The sequence below is a fragment of the Dermacentor variabilis genome, chromosome 9, assembly GCF_050947875.1.
Source record: "Dermacentor variabilis isolate Ectoservices chromosome 9, ASM5094787v1, whole genome shotgun sequence".
NCBI lineage: Eukaryota > Metazoa > Arthropoda > Arachnida > Ixodida > Ixodidae > Dermacentor > Dermacentor variabilis.
This window is the reverse complement of record NC_134576.1, coordinates 105,660,101-105,685,589: the sequence shown is the minus strand read 5'-3', so window position 1 is coordinate 105,685,589 and position 25,489 is coordinate 105,660,101. Positions and strand designations below refer to the sequence as shown.

The 25,489-nt window shown below is 48.8% G+C and overlaps 1 long non-coding RNA gene across 1 annotated transcript in view; it reads right to left on the bottom strand.

Moving 5' to 3' along the window:
• Positions 1-247: 247 nt before the first annotated feature.
• The window catches only part of LOC142557212 (uncharacterized), a 220,910-nt gene continuing 195,668 nt past the window's right edge, over positions 248-25,489 (bottom strand). The window contains exon 2 of the long non-coding RNA XR_012822745.1: positions 248-518. This is a non-coding gene — a long non-coding RNA (uncharacterized LOC142557212). The remainder of the gene's footprint in view (positions 519-25,489) is intronic.

Below are 25,489 nucleotides of genomic sequence, written 5' to 3'. Positions count from 1 at the left end.
AAGAATTGGCGACAATTTGTTTCCAGCCCGAAAGAGCAACTTATGCCGAGAATGTGCGAGCTCTGGAAAGCACCGCCGCGTACTAGAGCACTGCATGAGCTCTCGGGCCTGGGCCGGGCCTGGGTCGGAAGCCGCGGTGCCGGGCTATGCCGAACTCTGGCCCGTTCACTTGTGGGCCTGGTTTGGCCCTTTAAGCACACGCGTGCTCCTTGCATAGATCATACGCATTCCCCACGTGGCTCAAATGACAAGTAGGAAAAAGAAGTTTTAATCATTTCTTGTTGCAAGCTTTTCAAATAGTTCAACTTGTTGTTTTTGCAATAACAAATTTTATTACACTTTATCGAACTTTCCCGCTGTTACTTTTGGGGTTAAGCGACAGCGCGGTAACACCAGACGTGGCATGACCAACGTCTTCAAAGGGCCTGCAAGAGTTCTGGAGCCGCCAAAAGGAATGCTGTTGTTTACAGGTTTCTTGATACCGTCTGCCGCTGACTTTAGAGGCCTTGTTGTGTTCACTACAAAAATAAGAGCATGAGAGAGCAATTAATAAAACACGATAACACATGCACAAATGCGGCTAACATACTCGGAGTAGGCGTCTACGGACTGTTGGCGGGCGCTCCTCTTGTTCCCTTCTGTCCTTCCTTGTTCGCGCCAAAGAGATCATATTTATGGTCTACTCAGCAATATGAACCGACAAGCCCAGCAACGTGTACTTGTGTTGGCTGACCACCGAGATAAAAGCTTTTTGCACTTGTTGCCCAAATTGAGGCCATATTTGGCCTGAAGTAAAGTGCGCAGCGTTGTTCTAAACGAAAAAAAAAAACCAGTATCACGGTATGGATCGAAGCTAGAAACATATAATAGAGAACACAAAAAATACATTATGCTGCTGTGCACGTGATGTCACATGCGCCGCTGTCGCCTACTTAGGCTACATTCCGCCTTGTTAAGGAACCTCACGGACAGGTGCGCGCATAGGCGCGCGGTTACGACATTGTTTTCTGGGACCACCGTCACGGTATTGCAGCGTGAACCGACGCTCTGAGGCAGTCATGGCGAAACGTAATCGCGCTGGGCTTCACCCAACAAAGTTCGATCACCTTGTTGCCCCTGCGCGTTCCAGGTACGAGTGGAAAATGCTACTACCATGGCCCCGAAGCAAGGAAGAAGCTTGCACGCAGCGGTGCTGGTTGCAAGTCCTTCCACTACACATGCCTCGGATTAAGAGATGCTCCAAAGCAAGTCATGGTGTTGGCTCTGTCAAAAAACGTGCTACTAAAACCAGCAGTCAAAGCGAACTTATAGCACCTCGCAGAAGCCACAGCCAGTGTAGAACCAACGAAAACTGTCAATACTGTGTGCCAGCTCTTAACTAAGCAACTTTTTACGTGTTGAGGAAGTTGTCATCTCTTAACTAAGTAACAGGACTAATACTACTTCCTTCAATACATTTATATTTCTACTAGAAAAAAGCACTGCTTGCTTAGCAGTTACAATACCTACTGTGCTACGTGTGTTCTTTTCCTGTACAAGTTTCTTAAGATTTACATTACCTGGCATTACATGTTCTAATAGTAATGTCTAAAGTTCCAACTGTGCGTAAGGGCTTTCCATTTTCTTCCCCTTGCGTTCTGTTTTTGTATGCATCGCTGGTATCTGCTATTTACACTCATTACCACAAACTTGTGGTGCCAATGGCCACAGCGAGATTTAGTGTACCGGACGTTTGGGAAAGACCAGCACGGGAGGGCATACCCGACCTCATGTCGGCCCTTGTTGTCCAGTACTGGCCTCCCCGAGACATCATCTGTAAGTGAACTACTTCGGGGAAAACTAAAGTCTGTTTGTGATACTTGTCTTTTATAAATGTGGCCAACCTCAACTATGTACGTCATAATAGAGCAATACAATGGTAATCAAAAACGGTAGAAAGAAGATAAAAAAGAAAAGAAAAAAAGTTTAAATCGCGAAGTACATGTAAAAATATTAAGGAACGCGTATCGAATCTCTCACGGACATCTAACCCCTTTTCCTAAATCTATTAAGACAAATTAGGCTACGGTGAAGGACGCAACCACCCAGCCAAGCCAGACCCGAACGATACAGACCCAAGGTCTTACCCAACTCCAAAGTTTGCCAACATGTCATGCTTCTTGCACGGAAAACCTAACCCTGAGAGGAAAATTTTGTTCCGCTGATCGAAGCAGCTTCGTAAGGGAGCATACTTTGCTGCCTTTTCACGCGCCTTGTCTTTGAGCAGCCCTGCATTGGCATCGCATACGACAGCCAAGTCGACCACCAAAACTTCGTCCTCAGTCTCGATGACTGTCAGGTTTCAGCCTAGTGCCCTCCTGAGTAGTTAATCGAGGTTCCTATTGAACCGTAACGCTCGGACTCTTCTCTTGCACTAGACGGGGAACCTGTTTGGCCACGAAGTTGTGTCGGTCAGTACGCTCGAAGTGCACAGACTCACTCCTGCAAAGTGGGGAATGTAGTTTCTAGTTTTTCATGACAACGATGGCATAGCAGTGACGTCGGATCGCTGCTTTGTTTGTTAGTGATACACCTGGATGGACACATATTAGTCCCAAGGCGCAATGCCTTAGGACAATCTCCTTCCTTCAATAACTTAGAATCATGACTCAGCCAAGTGTTAGTCACGATCTGATCTTGGTGTGCCAGGAGGTCCTTGTTGGTCTATTTTGAGTTTAGATCGGACCACCCCTTTTCGGATCCTCTATTCATTGCTGTCTCAGTCGCTTTCGGAAGGGATTTGGAAAAGTTCAGCAATTCTTCGAAAATTCTTATTTAAATTCTATCAAAAATATGATCGACGAATGTATCCCCTAGTCTAAGTAAACGCGCAAGGCTCTTGAACTGAAGTGCCTGAGCAGCCGTCTGCAACTGAATTACACCCAACCCCTCACTCTTTGACGGTAGCCATACGGGGATATTGGGGATACCTGGAGGTAAATGAAGGACCTTCTTGATCCATTTACCAATGAGCCCGTGCAGCCGTCAGGACTCCGAAGAAATCTCAAGGGCATTTGATGCACTATAGAAGAATACTGGAATGACCAGTTGTCATAGGCAATTTACCTTCTGAAGTGGCTTCAGTGAGGCCTTCGCAAGGAGATCAAGAAGTTTCGTAGCTTTTTCCGGATGTACGGTTGGATTCTTTTTAATGAAGGTATCTAAACCTAGATATCTTGTTGGCTCATATCTACATTTAGGTTTAACATCCTGCCCCAAGATAGACAATGTAGGAACGTTATAGTCGAAACCCTTACTAGTGATTGGGACGCCACCGAAATATTGACTTTGTAGTAATAATTTGGCAGGATTAAACGAACTCTTTCGTCTACTAGATGTTGAAGTCCCTCACGAGTATCGGACATTAAAAGCAGAACGTCAGCAAACGCCATAGCCGACATTGAACATTGATATTTGTGGAAATGGTTCGTGGCACAACCTACACAGCAAGCGTTTGGAAAATAACCTGAAAAGAACGGGATACGCAGAGATCGGCCTAAAATCACCTGGACCGCCTGGGTTGCGTTTCTTCGGTATAAATACCGTTCTGCTCTGTTTCATTTCTAACGGCACTAATCCAAATGCTATCCAGTTATCGAAAATGCGTTAAAATACTCGGTGGCATATTTAAAAGTTCAGTAGTTGAAACATTGTCGGCTCCTGGCGAGGACTTCGAAGAAAGCAATCTGATTGCGACAGCAACTTCACCATCTCTAAATATTCATTAACTTCAAGAACGATTGACGCTTTCAGTGGAGAAAACAATGGTGTGGAATAAGTATTAACAATGGGATCAAACTCTTTGTACAAATCTTCTAAAGAGCATGCAGCTGTAGAATCACCCACAAGAAGGTGATCAGCAAGAACTTTCGGACCCAAGTGGTAGTCTCTGATGTTCAACGTAACGTGACCGCTTACGTTGACTTCGATTTTGAGTTCGCTGGATGTTAATGTTGTAGTGTTTACTGTTTTTGCTTTTCACTTACTGTTTCACACCAAAAGCTTAATAGATGGTCCGAAGATCATCGATAGAAGTAGGGCCTGCTGGCATCACTGGTATCTGCTACGCTTTAAGTTTTCAATGAGGAGTTCCATGCTATAGATGTTCTTTTTCACACAATTGACCTCAATAACTGTAGGCTTTGTTATTATTCCAATGACTATAGCATTAGCTATTACTGGTGTTTCGGTATTAGCTATCCTGTATTCCAGTCCTACACGGGATCATTACATGTTGTAAATGTTTTTCTCTTTTTACAACTTTGTATATACTGCGTTTAATGTGTGTGCTTGCTGTTATCTCACAAGAAATTGGCAGTAAAGTTAAGTAAAAAAACCTTGGTTGATATCGCAAAAAAATTTGCCTGACAGTATCTGCACCGTTTTTGTTGTTATGGTACCCTGAGGGCCTTCTTCTACGAAACACAATAGATGGGAGGGACTAAACAGTACCAATGTTAAACGTACAAAATACAGTACCACAGCATACAAAATTACTTTAAGCAGCAATGTCAAAATTGGGTAAAAACATGAAGCAGGAATAACAAAGGTTAGGCAAATAGTACATATACCAAAACAGCGTTGACAGCTGTGCGAGTTGGCACGGGTTCATCTTTTTCAACAAACTGTCCTTGTGTCCTGTCCTACCACTCAGTTCGTTGAAAAAGAAAATACATGAATGATGGCAAATATGATGAGGAAACAGCGCTAAATGATTTCAGGTCCAACCATTCATATGGTGAATTAGTCGGCGAAGCTGCTCCGAGCAGATATGGCCAAACTACGTCCAGAAGCACTCTTGAATTTTGCATTTACCACGGTGAATCTCGAAGTGAGTGGCCACTCACGCTTGCGCCGCTTCGACGCAGGCTCGAAGGACCTGGCTTAACGCTTAGGAGCGACCTCTGGTACGCCATTTTCATGAGTAGCTTGTGCTCGACGCCGACGATTAGACCCTGTAATCTGATTACGTTGACGTTCTTCAGAGGCAGTCAGTGGCCGCATTCTCGGCTTTCGCACGTTGTCGTTGGTTGTATTCGCGTCTCTGCTGTGGACGCCTGTCCTCGTACTCGGCTTGTTCTTCGGCCGTGCGCACAATGCGTGGTCTTTCAATGGTCTATCTAGTAATGGTAATAGTCTCTCTGCCATGCGCAATCTGGTACTTACGCAGCGCAGCAGCTACCGCGGCGCACACCCCCGTGTTTTCCCGCCACAACTGCCGCGCAGTGCGCTGAGGGCAGTCGACAGAAGACGCAGCCGGCAGCAACGGCTGCCAACGCGGATGCACTGCCCCACTCCGCAGGTGCAGTGCGTAGTGAAATCACGTGCCCTTTCTTCTTCGCCGTACTATCGCTCGTTTTCCTCTATCCGGCGCTAGCGCCATGTTTTTTGTTCACTTCACGGACGTTAGCCAGCCCATATATCCCCCCTCCTTCGAAACCACGCCGCGCCGCCATCTTTCCTGTTTACTTTACGGACGTTAGCCAACCCAGATACCTGCGCTCCCCCCTCCCCCCCCCCCTACGAGACCACACATAGGGCTCATTCATACATGTCCGTCAGCTAATCAGCTTCGATGTAAAACAAAGTAGGACGAGTGTACTACAAGCTTGCAAGAGAGGCGAGGTGTGCATCATGTAATACTGGCAAGTACTGCTTAATGAAAGTTGTCTGCACAGTAATTTTTTGGCATGAATAGGCAAAAGTAGCCTACCGAGGAGATCTCGAGCTCTCCTCGCGTGCCGCCCGCCACGCACCACCGCCCACTCTTCCTTTTCTTCCTCGTCCTCTCGTTCCGCCAAACGCCCCACTCATCACTCACCCCCAATTTCAGTAGGTCGTGTCGCGAGCTTGAGTCCGTAGGTGGCCCAACGGCAACATTTGAGCGCACATCACACACAAGCAATGAAAAGAACACACAATGTAGGAACATCCCTACCATAAATTTGCGCGACAAGGCAGAGTACTAACAAGAGAAAAAGTTCCATCACCCTGTACAGCGTCCCACTTGTATTAACCATATTTCGGCGTATAAAGCGCGTTAAGCGCCTGGTCGAGCGTTGTGGAGCCCTAAACTCTTTCTTTCTCGCTTCTTCCACGAGCTCGCGCAAAACCACTGCTCCTTTTTCCTAGCTGCTGCTCTGTGCTTTGGTGTTTTTTTTACACTTGCAATAAAGACGCAACTGTGATGTTCAAAATTTGTCTGAATACATGGTCATCCTACAGCACACAAAGTAGCAAACCTCTACACTCTCTTCAAGCAGATTTGTCTTTAGATAGCACGCTCTTCCACTTTGGCCGCGCTTCACGATAATGTGGAGGCTACTCTTCCTGTTGCTTGTGTCCTTATCATGGGACCATTGGTCATGTGGTTCTTTTACACTTTGTTACACAGCTGCTATGTCAAAGCTTTGTAGTTCGCCACTCATGCTTCGGGAGCATGATATGTATGTCTCTCCTTTTTCTTGCATGCATTGTACTGGCTTGCTGCAACGGAAGACCGCAGCTTCCTGTAGTGCCTCATTACTACAACCCTTGTGGTTGATGCTGCTCTTTGCATGCACATATCTGAGATCCTTTCGGGCACGGAGAAGCTATATACATATGCCCGATCCAAATATTCACTTGGGTCAACAGGACCATCCTGATGTTTAGACACGTCTCTTGAATGTCATTATATTCTCCAGTTATTCCCCGTGTCTGTTTAGGGCAGAGCCCAAGGCTTTGCACGCGTTCCGGTGTGTATCCAACACTTTGAACTAGGTGTTCGTGATATTTAGCATGCACTGCTCTTTGTTTCGTGGGTGGACTACATACATTTGTGATTACCATCACCCCCATGCTAACAGTACAGCTGATTAGCGGCGTGTGAACTACTGCTCTTCTCTTGCAGCCTAAGCTTCAACTCAAGAGCCTTTTGCTCTTGCTCTAGCAGTCTCACCTGCTGCTCTACCATCTCTCGCACAGCTGCGCGCTCCTGCTCATCGCGCATTATTGCGTGTTCCTCCTCCATCCATTGTCATAACTCTGCATCTCTGAGGCCAAGTTCACGGCCGAGGTTGTATAGCATGTCGGTGTCCATGTCTCCTCTCCGTGCGTGAGCGTTGGCTGTGGGTGGTATGAGCCAATCCTGGCACGCTCGTCAAATATGATATACACGAGGCTTCGTGGGGCCACGGCTCAACAGACAGCGAGAAAGGCATGAAGAACTGACATTGTCTACATCCCTTTTATGCCAGGGTGCGCAAAGCATTTACATCCACACAAAACACAAAAATCCATGCAGTACTTAAGCAAGTCTAGAGCAGACTTCGCGGTTCTATTCTAGTCGTCCGTGTCTACGCGGCAAAGTTCGCTTTCGCGAAGTGTCCGCTCTCACCCGACGGGCGACTAACTCTCGCGCAGAACCACGGCGGTGTCCTCGGGGTACTCCAAATGACCGCAGCCGTATCCTCTAGTGGAGCTTCCACGCTCCGGCACTGGAAAAGAGGGCGAAGAAGACTCTCACAGCTGTGGGCTCGAGGAGCGTGACGGACCCGTTGGCGGCGAGCTCTGCCGGTTCCTGCCAGCGTAACAGGACCGGAAGAACTGTTGGCGGCCACGTGAACTGCAGCATGGTTCGGTCTCGGCGACGGCTCTCAGGCGGGACCGCAGGCACGGCCACCATTGCGGGCCTTTAGCTGCCGGAGTCGTTCCTTGGTCCCCAGGAGGCTCAGATGGTTGCCCGAGCGGACCGTTAGTCCCTCGTGCTTGGGCTGCCCGGCTTTGCGATGGAGACGGACCGGTAGCCGACTCAATCGCTCCTGGAGCAGGTCTTGCCAGGTCGTCGTCGTCGTCCCATGACCGTTCCACCAAGCCGTCCAATCCCAAACCACAGCTCGAGCTGTCCTCTCGTGCCGCTCGCCATACGCCACCGCGCACTCTTCCTTTTCTTCCTCGTCCTCTCGCCCCGCAAAGCGCCCCACTCCTCACAGATGCCAGTGTAATCGCTGGTGCTCGCATGACTTCCAAAATGTACATTATTTGCGTAGCGCATGCGATCTGATTACACAAGATTCGGCTACAACACACACAATATAATCGGCGAGAACGATCGAGAATGTTCTGATACATGCAGGTGCGTCTTGCGCTTAGTGATGTAACCTTTAACATTTATAAGCCGGTGAAACGTAGTCTCCGGCAAAAGATAAAGAACGCGTGTCACACACCTTTCTTAAAAGGCATCATCCCGATGCTCGGAGCATAGCACGAGAGGGGAAAACAAAAGCACACGCAGGATATAATACCAAGCAACAAAGAATTAGTCATAGATTTTGTTAGCGGTGGTGGAACGGCGTAATGTGCACAGCATCGACTATTTGAGGTCATGAGCAGCGTCGATGTGATTGCGGAATGCCGTCCGGCACGACTCAACGTCCCGTGCGTCAGTGCGTCGTAGGATTTTGTATGGGGTCCGGAATGGCGTCGCAAAAGTTTTTCAGTAAGTCCTCGTCGGCGTATCGGGATCCAAATCCAAACACGGTCGTCGGGCTGGTATTCCACATAGCTTCGTCGAAGGTTCTAGCCTCGGCTTTCCGTCGTTTGCTGGTTTCGACAATTTCGTCTATGTAGGCGACCGCCGAGCCTTTGCTTAGGTGTTTGTATTCCAGGCTGAAATATGCCAGCAGCACGTTCGCTTAAATTTCCCTTTGTGCAGTCGAGCGATTCCCCTTGCGAAGCAAATTTCACGGTCGATCAGTAGACGTTCGACCTCGACGACGCCTTCTACGTCTGCGGATGTTTCGGTGCCGATGGAAATGACGCTGGAGCCGTATGGCCACCAGTTGGACGTCTGTGGCTAGAATGCTGTGGTCACTGCCCAGATTCTCCGTTAGGTTGCTCCAGGAGCATTGAGTCAAACCCTTGACCATTGTTAGGTCAGGGCAGGTATCCCTGCTTACGCTGTTGCCCGTTCTGGTTGGTGTGTCAGGTTCTGTCAGCAGAGTGATGAAGGTTCATGGCGTGGGCTAGACGGCGGCATTTTGGAGTTTCTGTTTGGTACCCCCAGGCTGGTTCGGACGCATTGAAATCTCCCAGAATAATAAATTTTTTGGCTTGTTTACTAGCTGTCGAAAAAAAGTTGTCCGAAGTCGTTTCGTCGCGATTTGGGTGTACTGTAGATATTAAGCAAAAACAAGCTGGTTTCATATCGATTCCTAGGTACAATTTCTGAGAGCGCATGCGGAATACGGGAGCTGTCGAACGTGTGCTCGATCACTGATTTGTTTGTACACAAAGGTGGCAGCTAGTGGTTGTTGGGTGGTGTCATGCGTGTCGGTGTATGCATTGTATCCAGTGAGTGTGGGAGTGCAATGTACTTCTTGAAGTGCTATGACGTCTGGTGAGTGAGGACGTGTGGCTAGGAACTGTGTGATGGAACCCCTCTTCCTTCAGTACCCTCTACAATTCCATTGCCACACCCGGAAGGTGGTGGTAGTGCGCGTCTTAGGTTTGCTGCCTTGATCGGTTGATACCGCCTCGCTGGTGAGGGCAGTTGTTGTGCGAGCCCGACGGGTGTAAGGGTGTGACCTTGGTTCTCGAGTGTCCTTAGTGTCACGTGGAAGCAAGTCGTTTTGATGACTGAAAGTTGAGCTAAAAGTTACACTGATGAATTGTTTCATGGCTTGTTGTATGACCTGTTGTAGCATGTGCTTGACATCAGCCGTCATCTTTTCTTTCATTTTTTGCATCTACGCTCTCAAAACAGTCACCATTTCCTCTATCATTTCGCACAATTGTTTCGTGCAGGAATTGTGAGGGAGTTTCTCAGGTGCGAGTGTGTGTGTCTGGGTGGGTGAAAGCGTCGCTGTGGGAGACAGTTTGTTTTGTTTGTTTGCTGTGCGGACGGAGGTGAAGGAAGGGAGCAGGAAAGAGGGGGAAACTGCTTTACCAACTCACCGCTGTTACCTTCCTGGTGTGATGGTCGGGCGTTTTCGTCCACGCGGCCTGAGGTTCCTTCGGTAGCTGTTTCTGTTGCGTCGGGCTGCGGCTCCCAGATCGGCTTCGACCACGTGGTTGCTTCTGGTCCTTGGACGGCCTGCGGACCCTGGACCTACTGCGACTTTGGGACTGGCTGTGTCCCCGGGATCGGTAGCGAGGACGACCACGTATTGCATCAGTAGTCGCAGGTGCAGCACCGTTGAATGTGGTTACGTTGCTGGACTTCTTGTCGTGCTGGAGTTGTTGCTCCGCCATTTTCTGCTGCTCTCGGAACACGTGGCTTTTCTTAGAGGGTTTGCGTTGCCTTACTGGACATGGAGAGTCAGTGGCGTGGTGCTCACCACCCCAATGAAAACATTTCAGCGTGCAATCATGTCCTTCGGAGGCATTAGAAGTTCCGCACGCAGCACACCGGGGACTATCCGGGGTTGGGCGAACATGTGCTCGATGACCCGTGGCGAGGTACACACTGCACAGCTGCTGTAGGGGTTTATGAATGTAGCACCGGTATTCTGCTCCGTAATAGATGTACCGGGGAACCCGAATTCCAGAGAACGTGATGATGGCCGTGGCTGAATTTCCCATCATTCTTACATGCAGGACCTGAGCCATCGGTGATAGGATATTTACCATCAGCGTTGTCGGCGTTGTGTTCTTTTCTATGCCGGAGATGACTCCTTTGCAGGAAGCATCCGGAGCAGCCACCATAGGCCTGAACCTCGTACTGCTTGTTTTCCAGGCATATAGACTTGATCAGCTGCAGTCTTGCCGCTAGTTCTTCGGCCGGTGTGCTGACCACTGCGACGTTCTGCTCTCGGCGTATGCGGATGGTTAGCTGGTGACGCGTGATATCGTTTAATTCAGCCGCTGTGCCTATAGCTCTGGTCATATAGTGCTGCGGCCACTCACCGAGATTCAGTCCATCTCTCAGTCGGAAGACCACCTTCAAGTCGTCGATCGGTAGCGGGGGCAGCTGCGAGCTCTTATTGCGCAATGTCAGATGTAGGTGGTCTTGCTATGCGGATTCGGTGTTGGGTGGCAAGCTCGACGTAGCTTGGACCTGTTTCTTGCGCTTTCAGGCCACGAGAAACCAAGTACCGTCTTCGTTGTCTTGAGTCGGTTCTTGATCCATAGCCCCCGCAGGGGCGTCTGCGTCAGCAGGCGTTTGGTGTGTTGCGACACCACGTACCCGAGCACACGAGGGTTGGACCCTCCCGCGTGTTGCCGTGCGCGGCTTAGCCGTGTCTGGGGAAAGGGGGATCCTGGAGGTTGAGCCGATGCTGGGGTTTTGGACCTTTAAGGCCCCCCGGCGGAGGCAACACACCTCTTCGGCCTCGGCTTCACATAGACGGCACCTCCAGGCTGACCCACTTGGAGGAAATCGGCAGTCGCCTTTTCCTGTCCTCCTCTCCAATCTTCGTCTTTCTCTCCCACTTTTACATCTTTCCTGTCTTCTCCTCACTTCTTATTACTTCCTTTCTTCATGGCGGCAAGGGTTAACCTTGTGTATCTGCCCTCCCTTGGGTAAAATATATTAGGTTATAGTGGCAATGTACGGTTGGCGCTTGCAGCCTTACGCGTTAAGACCTGCAGCGTCCCCATGTTGGGCTCCGTGGTGGGTGGCCGCCATTGCTGCCGAAAACGAATCGAAATACCATGGGAACACCCGCATTTCCCCGCCTACTTGATCGTCACCCTCAGAAGAAGGGACGCACCGAAGACTTCAGCACATGTTTGACCCGCATAAAAGAGAACTACCCGAAGTACCATGTTGTCCATAGTGAAAATCCTGAAAAGCAAGCCAGATTTATTTCGCCATTCACCGTAGCAAAATCTTTGACCGAAGCCTTAGGGTCAGGTTATAAGGTAACGAAAATGGCGAGCGGAGACCTTCTCCTTGAGATCCCTCAGAAACATCAGTACGAGAAGCTTGGCAGTCTTGTGACATTTGGTAACATACCAATTTCTATTTCACAACACCGAACAATGAACAGCTCACGGGGAGTCGTGTCAGAGGCAGACCTCCTAGACTTGACAGAAACTGAACTCCTGGAGGGCTGGAAAGAACAAAATGTTACTGATGTAAAACGTATTATAATTAGACGAGACAACAAGGACATCCCCACTAAACATCTTATCCTAACATTTTCATCCAGCGTGCTGCCAGACACCATTGAAACAGGATACATCAGGTTAAATGTACGACCATTCATCCCCAACCCTAGACGATGTTTCAAATGTCAGAGGTTCGGCCATGGCTCGCAGAGCTGCCGTGGTCAAATAACTTGTGCAAGGTGTGGAGTCCAGGGCCACCCCTCAGACAACTGCAGTGGCACACCTCACTGTGTGAACTGCAGTGGTGACCATGCAGCTTACTCACGCTCCTGTCCGAACTGGAAGAAAGAAAAAGATATAATCACCCTTAAAGTCAAGGAAAACATTTCGTTTAAGGAAGCTCGTAAACGGTGCTCACCTTTTCACAGCACACCTTATGCTGATGCGGCGCGTCGGGGGGGCAGCGTCGCAGCGGCCAATGCCAAGTACCCAGCCCGCGTGCAGCGAGCAGGTACCTTTGGCTCCTGCCCCCAGGGTGGAAGTAGGTAAGCCTACTCCATCCAACCAGGCCAGGCTACCCTTGGGTTGCCGGCCCCACAAGAGTCATCTGCGGCAACCTGCGCTACGCGCAGCGATCCCGCAGGGCCGATAGCGGCCACGAAGGTAGGCGCAGCCGAGGCTGCCTCGACCTCCCCGGCCCCTCCCAGCGCTGGCAACAGCCGGCGCAGCCAAATTCCACAGGGAGCCCCATTGACCTCCGGGCTGGTGGGCGCAGGGGTCTTGCCCTCCAAGGCGGGACCCTCACTGGTAATTTCCCGCTCGCAAGAGCACGTGTCCGGCGCCTCACAAGAGGCAATGGACACAACACCTATCCCCACGGCGCACCAAGCGCCTAAGGAGCGGCGAGGCTCCCTCGAGCGCTCCAAAAAAGGCAAAACCCCGGTTACAGGGCCTCGCAAGAGCTCTGTAATCTAATTCAACATTTCTGTTTCCGTATACACAGCACCAATTTACATTAAATATGGATACACAAATCATACAATGGAACGTCAGAGGTCTCCTTAGAAACCTTGATGATGTGCAGGAAATCATCCACCAACACAATCCAAAAGTGCTGTGTTTACAGGAAACACATTTACAACACAAACACACAAACTTTCTCTGTACTTATGTTACGTTTCGTAAAGATCGCGATGATGCCGTCGCATCATCGGGTGGTGTTGCGATTCTCACTCATAAAAGTATAGCATGTCAACCTTTACAGCTTCGAACGCCCCTTGAAGCAGTGGCGGTTCGAGCTGTTCTACTAAACAAACTCATCACCATTAGCTCTCTTTACATACCCCCACATCACAAATTAACGAAACAAGAATTTCAATCCTATATAGATCAATTGCCAGAACCTTACGTTGTTCTCGGCGATTTCAATGCGCACAGCTCCCTGTGGGGCGACTCTCGTACAGACGCGCGAGGTCGTCTCGTTGAACAGTTCCTTTTCTCTTCTGGTGCTTGTCTTCTGAATAAGAAGGAAGCGACATACTATTCTCTCGCAAACAAAACATTTTCTTCAATAGATCTTAGCCTAGTCTCCCCGTCACTACTGTCTGAACTTGAATGGGAAGTAAACGACAATCCTTACGGAAGCGACCACTTCCCTATACTACTAAGAACATATAAAGAACACGAATGTCTACCACAGCCTCCCAGGTGGAAAATCGATACAGCCGACTGGGAGAAATTCCGAACTCTCACCAGGATCTCATGGGATGACATGTCCTCTTTAGAAATTGATGCTGCCGTTCAGTATTTTACAGCCTTCATTATAGATGCCGCGTCTAAATGCATATCTGAAGTAAGTGGTTTCGCATGCAAACGGCGCGTCCCGTGGTGGAACGACGAGTGTAGGACCGCCCGTAAGAAACAAAACAAAGCGTGGGGGTTGCTACGCGCCTCTCCCACTGCGGAGAATCTTATTAACTTTAAAAAAGCAAAATCTGAAGGAAGGAGAACGCGCCGACAGGCCAGAAGAGAGAGCTGGCAGAAGTTTTTATCGGGTATCAACTCTTATACTGAGGAGGGGAAAGTCTGGAACAGGGTTAACAGGATAAAAGGACGACAAACTTACTCATTCCCTCTAGTAAATACACAGGGCGGTACACTGAAAGATCAGGCCGACTCACTTGGGGAGCACTTTGAGAGTGTATCAAGCTCAAAACATTATTCGCAATCCTTCCTAAAATATAAACAAATAGAAGAATGCAAGCAACTCGTCAATAAATGCCGACAGAATGAACCGTACAATTGCCCTTTTAGTGCTGCCGAGTTGAAAGCTGCCTTGAGCGCATGCAAGAGCTCTGCACCGGGATCCGATAGAATCATGTATGAAATGCTCAAAAACTTACACAATGACACGCAAGTAACACTACTTACACTTTTCAACACTATCTGGGACGCAGGGTACCTTCCAACGGCATGGAAAGAAGCCATTGTGGTCCCTGTTTTGAAAGAAGGGAAAGACCCTTCTTCAGTGGCAAGTTACCGCCCGATAGCCCTCACAAGCTGCATGTGTAAGGTATTTGAAAAAATGATAAATCGGCGACTCATCCATTTTCTTGAACAAAACAAAATGCTTGATCCCTTTCAGTGTGGCTTCCGAGAAGGGCACTGCACAACCGACCATCTTGTACGTCCCCGCAGGGGCGTCTGCGTAAGCAGGCGTTTGGTGTGTTGCGACACCACGTACCCGAGCACACGAGGGTTGGACCCTCCCGCGTGTAGCCGTGCGCGGCTTAGCCGTGTCCGGGGAAAGGGGGATCCTGGAGGTTGAGCCGATGCCGGGTGTTCGGACCTTTAAGGCCCCCCGGCGGAGGCAACACGCCTCTTTGGCCTCCGCTTCACGTAGACGGCACCCCCGGACTGACCCACCCGGGGGAAACCGGTAGTTGCCTTTTCCTGTCTCTCACTTTCCCTCCAACCTTCGTCTTTCCCTCACTTTCCATCTTTCCTGTCTTCTCCTAGCTTCCGCTCACTTCCAATTTCCCAGGCAGCAAGGGTTAACCTTGTGTGAATAGCCAACCTAGGTTATCTCATATTTGGTTATAGTGATAACGTACAGCTGGCGCATACAGGACCTGCTTTTTACAGTCCCTGTAGCGTCCCCTTGTAGGGCTCCACGGTGGGTGGTTAGCGTTATTGCCGAAAATTCAATCCCTTTATGGCAACCTCTTTCCCTCCGCTTCCTGATCGCCCTCAGAAAAGGGGGCGCACCGAAGATGTATTTGTTTTTTGGACGACAAAGACCCAACTTCCCACGATTTCACGTCGTTCATTCAGAAATGCCAGATAAACAAGTACGCACAATCTCCCCATTTCTAGTTTCTAAGTCTTTAACTGAGGCTCTTGGTCCAGGTTACAAGGCATCAAGGATGGCAAGTGGAGATCGCCTTTTGGAGCTCCGTGACCTGAAACAATACGAAAAGCTACCTAATCTAGTGTCATTTGGTGACTTTCAAGTGACAGTGACTCCACACCGCACTATGAACACTACACGCGGCGTTGTCTCAGATGATGACCTGCTTCAGCTGACAGAGGCAGAGCTCCTAGAGGGCTTCAATGAGCAAAATGTTAATGTGAAAAGAATAAAGATAAGGCGCGATGGTAAAGAAATTGCAACCAAACACCTAATTCTCACTTTCAATTCGTGTCCTGCCCGAATCAATCGAGGCCGGGTACATAAAGCTCCGTGTCAGGCCTTAGGTGCCTAATCCACTCCGATGTTTCAAATGCCAGCGCTTCGGCCACAGCTCGCAGAGCTGCCGAGGCCACCAAACTTGTGCTAAATGCAGTGCCAAAGAACACACCACTGAAACCTGTGAGAACCCTCTCCGCTGTGTAAACTGCGATGGGGAGCACGCCGCGTACTCGCGGTCGTGCCCATCCTGGAAGAAAGAAAAGGAAATTGTTACAATTAAAGTCAAGGAAAATATCACTTTCAAAGAGGCACGCAGGCGGGTTTCATACCTGCCCAAGAAAAGATTTGCCGAAGTGGCGCGTCAGGGGGCAGCGTCACAACGGCCTCCGGCGGCTGTCCGACCCACAAGCAGTGAGTCGGCAGTTACGCCGTCTGCCCCTGCGGCGGTTGCAGCTAGCGCTGCTCCGTCAACCGTGGAGAAGGGACCATCGATCCCGAAGGTGGGCGCAGCCGAGGCTGCCTCAACCGCCCAGGTCCCTTCCAGCGCTGGCAACGGCCGGCGCAGCCAAATCCCCCAGGGAGCCCCAACGACCTCCGGGCTGGTGGGCGCAGCGGTCTTGAACTTCTCGCTCGCAGGAGCACGTGTCCGGCGCCTCACAAGAGGCAATGGACACAACACCTATCCCCACGGCGCGCCAAGCGCCTAAGGAGCGGCGAGGCTCCCTCGAACGATCCAGAAAGAGCAAAACTCCCGTTACAGGGCCTCGAAAGGGCTCTGTAATTTATTCACTGTAATTTACATAATCACTACTTCTGTTTCTGTACACACAGCACATATTAACTCCCAATATGGATACACAAATAATTCAATGGAACGTCAGAGGTCTTCTCAGAAACCTTGATGATGTGCAGGAACTTATACAAAAACACAATCCAAAAGTGCTGTGTTTACAGGAAACACATTTAAAAAACAAACACACAAACTTTCTTCGACAGTATCTAACTTTTCGCAAAGATCGCGATGATGCCGTTGCATCATCGGGCGGTGTTGCCATAGTCACTCATAGAAATATAGCGTGCCAACCTTTACAGCTACAAACGCCCCTTGAAGCAGTGGCGGTTCGAGCTGTCCTACTAAACAAACTCATCACCATTTGCTCGCTTTACATACCCCCGCATTACCAACTAAACAAACATGAATTTCAGTCCTTGATCGATCAATTGCCAGAACCCTATGTTGTTCTTGGCGATCTCAATGCGCACAGCAGCCTGTGGGGAGACTCTCGTATCGATGCGCGAGGTCGCCTCGTTGAACAATTTCTTTTTTCGTCCGGTGCGTGTCTGCTGAATAAGAAGACACCCACATATTATTCTCTCGCAAACAGAACATTTTCTTCAATTGACCTCAGCCTAGTTTCCCCTTGTATACTGTCTGAACTCGAATGGGAAGTCACCAAGAATCCTTACGGAAGCGACCACTTCCCCATACTGCTAAAAACACATAAAGAAAAAGAATGTCTACCACAGGCTCCTAGGTGGAAGATCGATACAGCCGACGGGGAGAAGTTCCGAAACTTAACAAATATCTCATGGAATGACATGTCTTGTTTAGGAATTGATGCTGCTGTGCAGTATCTTACAGCCTTCATTATAGATATTGCATCTAAATGCGTATCAGAAGTAAATGGCTTGGCATGTAAACGGCGGGTCCCGTGGTGGAACGAAGACTGCAGGATCGCTCGTAAGAAACAAAACAAAGGGTGGGGGCTGCTACGCGCTTCTCCCACTGCAGAGAATCTAGTCAACTTTAAGCAAGTAAAATCCCAAGGCAGGCGAACCCGCCGACAGGCCAGAAGAGAAAGCTGGCACAAGTTTTTATCGAGTATTAACTCGTTTAGGGATGAGGCCAAAGCCTGGAACAGAGTTAATAGGATTAGAGGGCGGGAAACACATTCGCTCCCCCTGGTAAACACACAGGGCGATACACTGCAAGACCAGGCAGACTCACTTGGAGAATATTTTGAGAGCGTGTCAAGTCAAACAAATTATACACAATCCTTTCTCAAATACAAACAAACAGAAGAACGTAAGCCATTAACAAGAAAAGGTCGAGAGAATGAGCCGTACAACCGTCCTTTTTGTATTGCGGAATTGAGAGCTGCCTTGAGCGCATGCAACAGCTCCGCACCAGGATCTGATAGAATCATGTATGAAATGCTCAAACACTTACACAATGACACGCAGGATACACTACTCACTTTTCAACACCATTTGGGATGCAGGGTACCTTCCAACTGCATGGAAGGAAGCCATTGTGGTCCCTGTTTTGAAACAAGGCAAGGACCCTTCCTCAGTGGCAAGTTACCGCCCGATAGCCCTCACAAGTTGTATCTGTAAGGTGTTTGAAAAAATGATTAATCGGCGACTCATTCATTTCCTTGAACTGAGCAAAATCCTTGATCCCTATCAGTGCGGCTTCCGAGAAGGGCGCTCCACAACTGACCATCTTGTACGTGTCGAAGCAAATATCCGGGACGCATTTGTACACAAACAATTCTTCTTATCCATATTCCTCGATATGGAGAAGGCGTACGATACGACGTGGCGTTACGGAATCTTAAGAGACTTGTCAGAAATGGGCATCCACGGTAATATGCATAATATAATAGAAAGCTGTCTGTCAAATCATACCTTCCGGGTAAAAGTCGGCAATGCATTCTCACGCCCTTTTACGCAAGAAACGGGTGTACCCCAAGGAGGCGTGCTGAGCTGCACGCTCTTTATCGTGAAGATGAACACGCTTCGTGTTTCATTACCACCCGCCATCTTTTACTCTGTCTACGTGGACGACATTTAAATAGCTTTCAAATGGTGTAACCTCGCAGTCTGCGAGAGACAGGTACAGCATTGCCTGAACAAAGTCTCAGTGTGGGCAGACAAGAATGGATTTAAGATCAATCCTAACAAAAGCTCTTGCGTTCTTTTTACAAGAAAGAGAGGCCTGGTTCCGGATCCTTCCTTAGAACTGTGTGGACAACGAATACCTATCAGCAAAGAGCACAAATTCCTAGGTGTCATACTTGACTACAGACTCACTTTCGTCCCCCACATTAAATATCTTAAAGAAAAATGTCTGAAAACAATGAACATAATCAAACTTCTATCCCAGACTACATGGGGTAGTGACAGAAAGTGTTTAATGAATATCTATAACAGCCTCATTCGATCACGACTAGACTATGGTGCCGTGATCTATCATCCTGCAGCCCCGAGCGCGCTAAAGATGCTAGATCCGGTCCACCATCAAGGAATCCGACTGGCCACTGGCGCTTTCAGAACGAGTCCCATACAAAGTTTATATGTAGAATCGAATGAGTGGTCACTTCATCTGCAGAGAACATACATCAGCCAAAAATATTTTCTGAATGCCCACTCAAATCCACAACATCCCTGTTTTAATACCATTAATGACATGACATATGCTACACTCTTTCGCAATCGTCCCTCCGTAAGACAGCCTTTCTCGCTGCGTGTGAGGGAGCTTAGTGAAGAAATGCACGTTCCACTCCTGGAGCTTCCCCTAATGCATCCAGCCAAGCTGCTGCCTCCGTGGGAGTGGCAGCTCATACAATGTGATATATCTTTCGTGGAAGTCACAAAGCATGCTCCAGAGATTGAAATCCAAATGCATTTCCGGGAACTCCAGTACAAATACTCCTGCACTGAGTTCTACACAGATGCATCGAAGTCACGCGACGGGGTGTCCTATGCAGCCGTCGGGCCATCCTTCTCGGAATCCGATTTACTGCATCCGGAAACTAGTATCTTCACGGCTGAGGCCTACGCAATACTGTCGACCGTGAAGCATATAAGGAAATCAAAACTAAAAAAATCAATTATATATACGGACTCCCTAAGTGTTGTGAAGTCTTTGATATCGTTCTGTAAGCACAAAAATCCTATAATCATTGAACTCTATTCCGCCCTAAGTAAAGCATATGTATCTAACCAGCATGTGATAATATGCTGGGTGCCTGGACATAGGGGCATCCAGGGTAACGTGTTAGTGGACCAAATGGCCACATCAATTGCATCATCATCATCATCATCATCATCATCAGCCTGGTTACGCCCACTGCAGGGCAAAGGCCTCTCCCATACTTCTCCAACAACCCCGGTCATGTACTAATTGTGGCCATGCCGTCCCTGCAAACTTCTTAATCTCATCCGCCCACCTAACTTTCTGCCGCCCCCTGCTACGCTTCCCTTCCCTTGGGATCCAGTCCGTAACCCTTAATGACCATCGGTTATCTTCCCTCCTCTTTACATGTCCTGCCCATGCCCATTTCTTTTTCTTGATTTCAACTAAGATGTCATTAACTCGCGTTTGTTCCCTCACCCAATCAGCTCTTTTCTTATCCCTTAACGTTACACCTATCATTCTTCTTTCCATAGCTCGTTGTGTCGTCCTCAATTTGAGCAGAACCCTTTTCGTAAGCCTCCAGGTTTCTGCCCCGTAGGTGAGTACTGGTAAGACACAGCTATTATATACTTTTCTCTTGAGGGATAACGGCAACCTGCTGTTCATGATTTGGGAATGCCTGCCAAACGCACTCCAGCCCATTCTTATTCTTCTGATTATTTCCGTCTCATGATCCGGATCCGCCGTCACTACCTGCCCTAAGTAGATGTATTCCCTTACGACTTCCAGTGCCTCTCCGCCTACTGTAAATTGTTGTTCTCTCCCGAGACTGTTAAGCATTACTTTAGTTTTCTGCATATTAATTTTTAGACCCACTCTTCTGCTTCGCCTCTCCAGGTCAGTGAGCATGCATTGCAATTGGTCCTCTGAGTTACTAAGCAAGGCAATATCATCAGCGAATCGCAAGTTACTAAGGTATTCTCCATTAACTTTTATCCCCAATTCTTCCCAATCCAGGTCTCTGAATACCTCCTGTAAACACGCTGTGAACAGCATTGGAGATATCGTATCTCCCTGCCTGACGCCTTTCTTTATTGGTATTTTGTTGCTTGCTTTATGGAGGACTAGGTGGCTGTGGAGCCGCTATAGATATCTTCCAGTATTTTTACATATGGCTCATCTAAAAATCATCAATTGCATCACACACTGTTAATTCTGCCGCTACAGTCCCTGTCGCAGACCTGAAGCCTTTCTTAAGAAGGAAACTGCGAAACTACTGGCAGCGCTTGTGGGACCTGGAAACAAATAATAAGCTGCATGTAATAAAGCCACAACTAGGTTTCTGGCCTCCTGTAACAAAATCACGCCGGACAGATGTCCTATTCTGTCGTCTAAGAATAGGACACACTTTTGGCACGCATAACTTCTTACTTACTGGAAATGAGCCCCCAACCTGTGGGAGATGCGGGGAGAGGCTGACCGTCCTCCATGTCCTCCTGGAGTGTCGGAAAGCCGAATCTGAGAGAAAGAAACATTTTCCATTAGCATACCGGCAGCGCATTCCCCTTCATCCTGTAATGTTACTCGGCCCAGAACCACTCTTTGACACTAACGCAGTCCTAGACTTCCTGAAAGATGTTGTCCTGCATGTTATTAGCCCCACATGTTCATAGCGGGTCCTCTCTTCAGAGGATACCGCTGTGATAGCTCTTTCGTGTAGCACGTGCCTCTAGGCCCTTGTGTTTCAAGGGCTCCGGCGAGGCAACAGTGCTCCAGCCAATTTTACCATCTCATATATTTTCAATGATATATCATTCTTTTACGATGGATTTTAATGTTCACAGTATTCGTCATTAATCATCGCCATAATTTTATATCACGTAGATTTTATGCACTTTACAGCAACTATTTTTAGGCCACTTTACAGCCAAGCCACATCTCCATAATACATCGTCAACATCACCACTTGTCATGGCGCTCTTTGGCCACACCTGGCCCTTGCGCCATTAAACACCACATATCATCATCATCATCATCATCATCTTGTACGTATTGAAGGACATATTCGTGACGCGCTTGTACACAAACAGTTCTTCATATCGATATTCCTCGATATGGAGAATGCGTACGATACGACCTGGCGCTACGGAATCTTGAGAGATTTGTCAGAAATGGGCATTCATGGTAATATGCTAAACGCAATAAAAAGCTACTTGTCCAGTCGTACCTTCCGGGTGAAAGTCGGCAATGTGCTGTCACGTCCTTTTACACAAGAAACTGGTGTACCCCAGGGAGGCGTGCTCAGTTGCACACTTTTTATTGTTAAAATGACAACGCTTCGTGCGTTCTTACCACCAGCCATCTTGTATTCCGTATATGTGGACGACATTCAAATAAGCTTCAAATCCTGTAACCTCGCAGTATGCGAGAGACAGCTACAGCATGGCTTGAACAAGGTGTCAGGGTGGGCAGAGAAAAATGGTTTTAAAATCAATCCTCAAAAAAGTTCTTGTGTGCTGTTTACAAGGAAGAGAGGCCTAGTTCCGGATCCTTGCTTACATATGTGTGGACAACAGATTCCTGTAAACAAAGAGCACAAATTTCTAGGTATTATACTCGACAATAGACTCACTTTCGTCCCACACATTAAACAACTCAAAGAAAAGTGTCTGAAAACAATGAACCTAATGAAACTTCTATCCCAGACTACGTGGGGTAGTGACAGGAAGTGCCTAATGAATCTGTATAAGAGCCTCATCCGGTCACGATTAGATTATGGTGCCGTGGTATATAACTCTGCCGCCCCAAGCGCGCTAAAGATGCTAGACCCGGTTCACCATCTAGGCATCCGTTTAGCCACGGGCGCTTTCAGAACAAGCCCGATTGAAAGTTTACATGCCGAATCAAATGAATGGTCTCTCCACCTACAGAGATCATACAACAGCTTTACATATTTCCTTAAAGTACGCTCTAATCCTGAACATCCATGTTTTGATACCGTTACCGATATGACGTGCGCTACACTTTTCAGCAACCGTCCCTCCATAAGACAGCCTTTTTCGCTGCGTGTGAAGGAGCTTAGCAATGAAATGCATGTCCCACTCCTCGAGCATCGCTTAATGCACACAATCAAGCTCTTACCTCCTTGGGAGTGGCAGGTGATACAATGTGACATATCCTTTATAAAAGTTACAAAGCACGCTCCTGAGGCCGAAATCAGAATGCATTTCCTAGAACTCCAGCACAAGCATTCCTGTGCAGAGTTCTACACAGACGCTTCGAAGTCAAATGCCGGGGTATCCTATGCAGCCGTCGGCCCATCCTTCTCGGAATCCGACGTACTGCATCCGGAAACAAGCATATTTATGGCTGAGGCCTACGCATTACTCTCTGCTGTGAAGCATATAAGAAAATCAAAACTTCCAAAAGCAGCGATCTATACAGACTCCCTAAGCGTCGTGAAGGCCTTGATGTCAGTCTATACACACAAAAATCCTGTACTTAGTGAACTCTACACCGTCTTGTGTAAAGCGTACATATCTAACCAGCGTATCATTATATGCTGGGTGCCTGGCCACAGGAGCATTGAGGGTAACGTTCTGGCGGACGAGATGGCCACGTCAATCGCATCGCAAACTGTTAACCCTACCGCTGCGGTGCCTGTCACAGATCTGAGACTCCCCGCAGGGGCGTCTGCGCAAGCAGGCGTTTGGTGTGTTGCGACACCACGTACCCGAGCACACGAGGGTTGGACCCTCCCGCGTGTAGCCGTGCGCGGCTTAGCCGTGTCCGGGGAAAAGGGGATCCTGGGGGTTGAGCCAATGCCGGGTGTTTGGACCTTTAAGGCCCCCCGGCGGAGGCAACACACCTCTTTGGCCTCTGCTTCACGTAGACGGCACCCCCGGACTGACCCACCCGGGGGAAATCGGTAGTTGCCTTTTCCTGTCTCTCTCTCCCTCCAACCTTAGTCTTTCTCTCGCTTTCCACCTTTCCTGTCTTCTCCTAGCTTCCGTTTACTTCCAATTTTTCCGGGCAGCAAGGGTTAACCTTGTGTGAATAACCAACCTAGGTTATCTCATATTTGGGTATAGTGATAACGTACAGCTGGCGTTTGCAGGACCTGTTTTTTACAGTCCTTGTAACGTCCCCTTGTAGGGCTCCACGGTGGGTGGTTGGCGTTATCGCCGAAAATTACATTATTCTATGGCTAGTTCCTTCCCTTCCCTTCTTGATCGCCCTCACAAAAGAGGGCGCACCGAAGATGTATTCAAGTTCTTTGGTGGTGAAAGACCCAACTTCCCACGATTCCATGTGATTCACTCGGAAAAGTCAGAAACACAAGTGCGTGCAATCTCTCCATTTCTAGTATCAAAGTCTTTAACTGAGGCCCTTGGACCAGGTTACAAGGCGACAAGGATGGCAAGTGGTGATCTCCTTTTAGAACTTCATAATCAGAAACAATATGAAAAATTGCCCAGTTTAGTGTCATTTGGGGATGTTCCCGTGACAGTAATTCCACACCGTACTCTGAACACCACCCGCGGCGTTGTCTCGGATGATGATCTGCTCCAGCTGACAGAGGCTGAGCTCCTGGACGGCTTCAGTGAACAGAATGTTGTCAATGTCAAGAGAATTAAGCTGAGGCGGGATGGCAAAGAAATTGCGACCAAGCACCTAATACTCACATTCGGTTCAAGTTTTTTGCCCGAGTCTGTAGAGGCCGGGTACATCAAGCTCCGTGTCAGACCATATGTACCGAATCCCCTAAGATGTTTCAAATGCCAGCGTTTCGGCCACAGTTCGCAGAGCTGCCGGGGCCGCCAAACATGTGCGAAATGCAGTGCCCTTGAACACGCCACTGAAGCTTGTAAGAACTCTCTCCACTGTGTGAACTGTGACGGGGATCACGCCGCGTACTCGCGGTCGTGCCCCTCCTGGAAGAAGGAAAAAGAAATTGTAACCATAAAAGTAAAAGAGAATATATCGTTCAAAGAGGCACGAAGGCGGGTAGCAAACCCGCCAAGGAAAAGCTTTGCCGATGTGGCGCGTCAGGGGGCAGCGCCACAACGGCCTCCGGCGGCTGTCCGACCCACAAGCAGTGAGTCGGCAGTTACGCCATCTGCCCCCATGGTGGTCGCAGCTAGCGCTGCCCCACCACCCGAGCAGAAGGGACCATCAACCCCGAAGGTGGGCGCAGCCGAGGCTGCCCCAACCTCCCCGGCCTCTTCCAGCGCTAGCAACAGCCGGCGCAGCCAAATCCCTCAGGGAGCCCCATCGACCTCCGGGCTGGTGGGCACAGGGGTCTTGCCCCCCAAGGCGGGACCTTCCCTGGTAACTTCTCGCTCACAAGAGCACGTGTCCGGCGCCTCACAAGAGGCGATGGACACTACACCCATCCTCAAGGCGCACCAAGCGCCTAAGGAGCGGCGAGGCTCCCTCGAACGCTCCAGAAAGGGCAGAACCCCCGTTACAGGGCCTCGAAAGAGCTCTGTAACCTAAGCGGCATCACCTCCATTTCCATACACACAGCACATATTTACTTTCAATATGGATACACAAATTATTCTATGGAACGTCAGAGGTCTGCTTAGGAACCTTGATGACGTGCAAGAGCTCATTCAAAAACACAATCCCAAAGTGTTGTGTCTACAGGAAACACACTTAAAACCAAAACACACAAATTTTCTTCGACAGCACATAACTTTCCGCAAAGATCGCGATGATGCTATGGCATCAACTGGCGGTGTTGCCATTGTAATTCAAAAAAGCATAGCGTGTCAATGTTTACAGCTACGAACGGCCCT